We start from the raw sequence: 6,943 nt of genomic DNA, 5'->3' as shown, positions 1-6,943 counted from the left end.
AACAATGGAATACTTGAATAAATTTACAGATTTAAAAGATCAGAGATGTAAATAAATCCCCAGGACTGGATTCAAGGTGACACGGTGGTTCAGTACTTAGCACTGCTGCCTCACAGTGCCAGGGACCCGGGTTTGATTCCAACCTCGGGCAACTGTCTGTGTGGAGTTTGCACATTCTCCCCATGTCTGCGTGGGTTTCCTCCGGATGCTCCAGTTTCCTCGCACGGTACATAGATGTGTAAGTTAGGTGAATTGCCCATAGTGTTCAGGGGTGTGAAGCTTGGCTCCATTAGTCAGGGGTAAATATGGGATAACAGGGTATAGGTTTAGGTGGGTTACTCTTTAGAGGGTCAGTGTGGACTTGTCGGGCTGAAGGGCCTGTTTCCACACTGTAGGGACTCTAAATAAAACTGTATCCTAGGGCATTGTGGGAAGCTAGGGAGGACAATTCAGGGCCCCTAGCAGAGATGTTTGTATTTTCGATAGCCACAGATGAGGTGTAGGAAGACTGGAGGGTAGCTGATGTTGTGCTATTTTTGAAGAGCGTTTGCAAGAACAAACCAGGGCACCTCAGACCAGTGAGCCTTACGTCAGTGGTGGGTAAGCTGTTGTAAGTTATTCTGAGTAATAGGATCTGCATGCATTTGGAAGACAAGGACTGATTAGGGATAGTTAGCATGGCTTTGTATATGGGAAGTCATATCTCTCAAACTTAATTGTGTTTTTTGAAGAGGTGACCAAAAAGATAGATGAAGGCACTGTGGTAAATGTTGTCTGCATGGACTTTAACAAAGCCTTTAACAATGTTCCACATGGTAGACTGGTTAATAAGGTTAGACCACATGGGATCTGGTAGAGCTAACCAACTGGATAAAAAAGTTGGCTTGACTGTAAAAGACAGAAAGTGGCAGGAGAGAGTTGTTGTTCAGACTGGAGGCCTGTGACCACCAGTGTGCCGCAAGGATTCGTACTAGGACTGGCATTGTTTATAATTTATATAAACGATTTGAATGAGAATACAGGAGGCATGGTTAGTAGGTTTACAGATGACATCAAAATTGATGGCATAGTGGACAGTGAAGAGGGTTATCTAAGAGTAAAATGAGATCTTGATCAACTGGGCCAGTGAGCGAGGAATGGCAGATGGAGTTTAATTTAGATAAATGCGGGGTTTCACATTTTAGTGAAGCAAACCAGGTCAGGACTTACACGGTTAATGGTAGACTCCTGGGGAGTGTTGTTGAGCAGAGAGAACTAGGGGTGTAGCTACATATTTCCTTGAAAGTGGTGTCACTAGTAGACAGGGTGGTTTGACACTCTTGGCTTCATCGGTCAGGGCATTGAATACAGGAATTGGGATGTCATGTTATGGCCGTACAAGACTTCGGTAAGACCACATTTGGAAAACTGCATACAATTATGTTCGCCCCGCTATAGGAAGGATATTACTAAACTGGAAGGTGTACAAAAAAAGATTTACAAGGATGTTGCTGAGACTGGAGGATTTGAGTTATAAGGATAGGTTGGATAGGCTGAGACTTTCTTCCTGGAGCGCAGCAGGCTGAGGGGTAGCCTTATAGAGATTTATGAAATCGTGAGGGGCATAGATGTGGTGAATAGCCAAGGTATTTTCCCCACAATAGGGATATCCAAAACTGGGGACCATAGGTTTAAGGTGAGAGGGGAAAGATTTTAAAAGGGACCTGATGGGCAACATTTTCAAACAGAAGCTGGTGTATATTAAATGAGTTGCTAGAGAAAGTTGCAGAGGCAAGTACAATTACATTTAGAAGACATTTGGACAGTTACATCGAGGAATATAGGCTAAACACCAGCAAATGGAACCAATTCAATTCAGGAAACCTGGTCTGTAAGGATGGGTTCTGCATGACTCTATTGGATGCTTTCAATCTTTTAAATCTATAACTTTATTCAAATATTCCATTGCTGTGTTTTGTGGTAGACAGTGTAATGTCTGAAATACTCCATGCATCTTGCACTATCCTGTGACTGAGACCACACCTATTCCTTTTCAATATAAACCAGTCAGAGTCATATTTTGATTCTGCTGGTACTTCAATCAAACCTCAATGAAATGTATTTATTAAATTAGCTTGTGAGCTGCATCTGACACAATATTAGTCAATCATTTCACTGATGTATAAATTATATCCTTCATATCATACTTGAAGTGCACACTAGAGAGCTCAGATTCATCAACTTAGATGAGAAAAGTAACCAAAAGCAAGTTTTTTGAGTTTTAGAAACAATGTACAGTCCTGGATTTATTGCTTGTATGTTATGGCTTGTATTGAAATATCAAGACTTTGGCAGGTTTAGTAAAAGAAATGATTTTTTTTATTTGTGTTAATATGTACTTCGTCTTTTATTGCTTCTAATTTCCTATTTAACTTTTGGAGACTGCAGGTGCAGTGCTACTGCAGGGACGAGCTGCTTGCTTTTTGGTTCCAGTCCAGACAGTTATCAGGGATTATGCTTTTAGCTGTCAAGGAGCTACTTACTCATCGCTGAGAGTTTAGCTCTTGAGTACCAGAATGTGTCCGTACGCCAGTGTACTTTCACACTGCGTGTCAGAGAGTTGGGAAAAAAATCCTCTGCAAAGCCTAGAAATTGTACTCAAAGGCTGTGAGGGACTGGTTTCAATATGTAGAGATGTGGAGAGGCAGTGGAAGATGCCAATGGAGAAAATGTGAACTGACAGGGAGATATTTTGACACATTACTCACCTTTTTTGCTTTTTCTTTGGTTGGGGGAAGGATGGTGGTATAGTGGCCACGTCATTTGATTCATAATCCAGAGGCCTAAACTAGTGTTCTCAGATCACAGGTTCAAGTCCCACCATGGCAGCTGGTGAAATTTAAATCCAATTATCGAAAGAAAAATACCATTGAATGGAAACATAAATTGGAATTCAAAAGTTAATCTCAGTAATGGTCACCTTAAAACAGACATGAGTCATTGGGAAAACTCACCTTGCTCATCAATGTCCTTTGGAGAAGAAAAGCTAGTCTAGCCTGTCTATCACTCCAGATGCACAAGATTATGGGTTAATACACGGGGAGTTAAGGACAGACAACAAATGCTCACCTTGCCAACCACGTCCACATTCCATCAATTAATTAAAAAAAGTTAGGAGAGAGTGAGAACAGCAGATGCTGGAGATCAGAGTCTAAACGTGTGGTGCTGGAAAATCACAGCCAGTCAGGCAGCATCTGAGGAGCAGGAGAGTCAACGTTTCAAGCATAAGTTCTTAATCAGAAATGTTGGGGGGGGGGGGGGGGGCTAGTGGCAAGGGGGCTGAGAAATAAATGGGAGGGGGATGGGTGTGGGGATGGGGGAAGGTCGCTGGGAATGCGATACGTAGATGAAAGTGGGGGTTGATGGTGAAAGGTTGGAGTTCAGGGTGGAGCAGATAGGTGGGAAGGAAGATGGACAGGTACTTTGACCTATCACCATCACCCACCACCCCCCCACCTTGTGGTAACCATGTCTACATTCCATCAACAAATAAAAATCGGTAATGAATAAAAAAACCCATCCGCACCACCCTGCACTCTGACCTATCACCATCACCCCCCCACCTTCATCTACCTTTTGCATAAGTCCACAAGCAATAGATTCAGATGAATATGGGTGAACGCCTGCAGCTGTGAGATTGAAATGACTCCACAGAGGCTGGCATCCCATAACCAAGTCACCTTTTATTTACATGTGGAGAGACATTGATACTGATCCACAGAGAAAGCTCTTAGAGTGAACAGAACCTCTGACACTCCAATTTATTATCAGTCAGCCAGAGCTCCCTGACTGGATCAGGTTAACAGCCCTAATTGGGGAACTCATATTTTATGAGGTGCACCTGGCTGACCCTCATTCCAATCCTGACATCCCTTCCCCTCTGAGTCTGAGAACATTGACCAGTTTTTTTCTTTTGTAGCTCCTTTAGCGCCAGGTCAGGTTCCTCTGACTCTGCCTCGGCGACATGCTGTCTTGCACCCAGAGCATCTCAGAAGAAATTCACTCACTTCTCACTTCAGGCAGCAAAGGCAGTGACATCCACAGTGTCCATCTCAGATTCTGAGGTAACTTCAACCCTGGAGGAAGAGTGAGAACCCATGAGTTCTGACCCTGTTGGAGTTTGGTCAGTATCTGACCGAATAATAGTAAGCCCTCCTCTACTGTGATCTGGTTTCTCCAGGTCCAAACAAAGTTTTAATTCTGGTTATGATGGCCCTTTGATTTCTCCCATCACCATCAGCTGTTATAGGTTTGTCAGGACCATATATTTCTGCATCCAAAGTCTGATGTCTGTGAGGTGTGAAAAGAAGTGTGTCCAGAAAAATTAAAACCATTATGGACTGTTCCAGTGGTAGTACCACTGGTGGTGTATCTTCCAGCAGGAGGCAGCACAATGCATCTGCATTCACTACTTGGCCTCCTGGACTGTTGTAACTTGTAAACATACACACTTCGTATTAGAGCCCACCACTGAACTCAGCCTGAATCTATAGGCAGAACGGTCTTGTCCCCTCTAAGTAGCTAAAAATTGCATGACACTGGGTTTATTTGAAACCACAAGATTTTGGAGCCCCACTCCTTCCTCAGGTAGCGAGTGAGAGAGAATACATCGGACAAAAAATTTAAAAGTAAAAGACCAAAGGGTCATACAACCTATGCAAATGTATTGAACAAACCTAGCTGGCCATACATTTTTAATCAGTTAGAATGGAGGGGATGCAGGTTTTAATTGATCAATATTTAAATCCCAGAATTTCTTTCAAGTCACTGGCCCAAGATAACTTAAGGTTTTATCAGTGTAAACGTGCCAGCTCAGGTCATATGATAAGTTTTAGGTGTGAAGCCTTGTTTAGAGTCTGTCTGTGTCTCAACCTGAAGTCAGACTGGTTTTATTTCCAAAATAGGAATTTATAAAATGCCACATTGACTTACTGTCTACAGATCATCTGCCTTTTGAACAAAAGAGAATGTATCTGCAAATAGAAATCTACAAATGCAAATTTACCACAAAGGTGTGTGTGTATGCACTTGAGAGAGAGTATTTGTGTGCGTGTGCATGCTTGATAGAGAATATGTGCAAGTATGAGAGAGAGAGAGACAAACCTTCCTTCTCTATCTGGGGTGTCAGCTGTCCAAAAGCCAAAGTCCTGGATGCATTCATTATTTGACATTTCTCTCCATTAGGCCACTTATGCTGATGCCGTCAATACGAGTTCTCACTTTGGATCATGGTGTGCCAACACCTTAAGGGATGATAGCGGTTTCTTCACTTCCCTGAAAGCTACGGTTTGGCTACACAACCTTTTCCAATGCTGACACTATTTTAAGAGTTGATGCAAAGTTGGAGGCCAGGTTATGTCTGAACTTTCCATAATCATTCACCAGCCCAAGAGAGGACCCAAGCTCCTGTATAGACATGGGAGACAAAGCATCTTTGATCACCCTCATTTTATCTTCCGAGTGTAACCCAGTCTTGTATATTGGTGCTGCCCATTCTCCAAACTGGACAGGTTTGATGATTTCTTTGCTTTCCAGCCTTCTGATTTCTGCCTCTACTTTTGCCCATAAGGCAAATGGCACTTCGTGGCCCTTGTCGACTCTGTAGCCCAAGTAGGTCAGTTAGTGTGCCTGGGACACACATTTTTCCCTTCTAAGGCATATACATGGGAGAAATGTTTAAGGACTATTTCCAAGTTCTCTACCTACTCCTTATTGGTCTTACCTGTTAATAGCATGTCATAGAGATAAATGGTGACCTGGGGTAGATCCTGTAAAATCTTCTCCATTATCAGTTGAAAAATTGCACCGGCTAATGATACCCCAAATGGCAGTCTTGTATATTGGTGTAAACCCTAATGGGTATTAATTCTAACATACTTCTGGGGGAATCCTCACCTAAGTGTAATTGCAAGTAGGCATGGCTCATGTCCAACTTCATGAAGGACAGACCCCCTGCCAGGTTTGTGTATGAATCCTCTATGCAAGGGATTGAGTATTTATCCAGCTGTGAAAAGCAACCCACAATGGCAAACCAACCCATTAGGCTTCACCATCGGTACAACTGGTGCTGCCCATTCTCCAAACTGGACAGGTTTGATGATTTCTTTGCTTTCCAGCCTTTTGATTTCTGCCTCTACTTTTGCCCATAAGGCAAATGGCACTAGGTGGTCCTTGAAGAATTATGGAATTGCTTCCTGGTCAACATGCATGTCGGCCTTGGCACCTGTGATAGTCCTAGACCTTCCTGGTAAACCTCCATGCATTTAATTAGGACTTCACTCAGTCAGCCTTTTTATGATCAAAAAATGTTGAGCCAATCTAGGTGAATTTTTCTCAACCAATTTCGCACCATCAAGATTGGGCCTTTTACGACAATCAGTGGAAACTGAGCAAGATTTTTCTCACAAGAGACCGATGCAGAAGTTGTATCCTTTATCTGTACAGGTTCCCAGGTATAGGTTCTCAGGCTAGCAAAGGTCTTGCACAAACTTAAAGGTTGGAATCCGGAGCGGATTTTGTTAAAGACAGGTTCTACAATTACTGAAATGGCTGTGCTGGTATTAAGCTCCATTCGAAACGGGTGACCATTTAACCAAATGTTTATTTTGATTGGTTCAGATTTGGATGCTGCTGAGCAATTTAACTGTTCCAAAGCAGATATAGGTGGACTTTCCAGGATATGCACTCTCCTGGATATCAATTTATGAGTTCTATTAGTCAATTTAAGTCTCATTGGAATTTTTTGCTGTCTGCATTTTGGCAGCAACTACAATAGCTTGCCAGTCCAGATCCTGAAGGAAATTTTAACTGTTTGGCTGAGGCTTGGCTTTATTTTGGGGTATTGCTGTGGGCTGACCTAGAGACCTTCTATTCAGGATAGGTCTTGAGTGAGGCTATGCAATTG

Source organism: Chiloscyllium plagiosum, unplaced genomic scaffold, assembly GCF_037043375.1.
Source record: "Chiloscyllium plagiosum isolate Xiang-an unplaced genomic scaffold, Cpla_swu_hap1 HiC_scaffold_2, whole genome shotgun sequence".
Taxonomy (NCBI): Eukaryota; Metazoa; Chordata; class Chondrichthyes; order Orectolobiformes; family Hemiscylliidae; genus Chiloscyllium; species Chiloscyllium plagiosum.
This window is presented reverse-complemented; position numbering follows the sequence as displayed.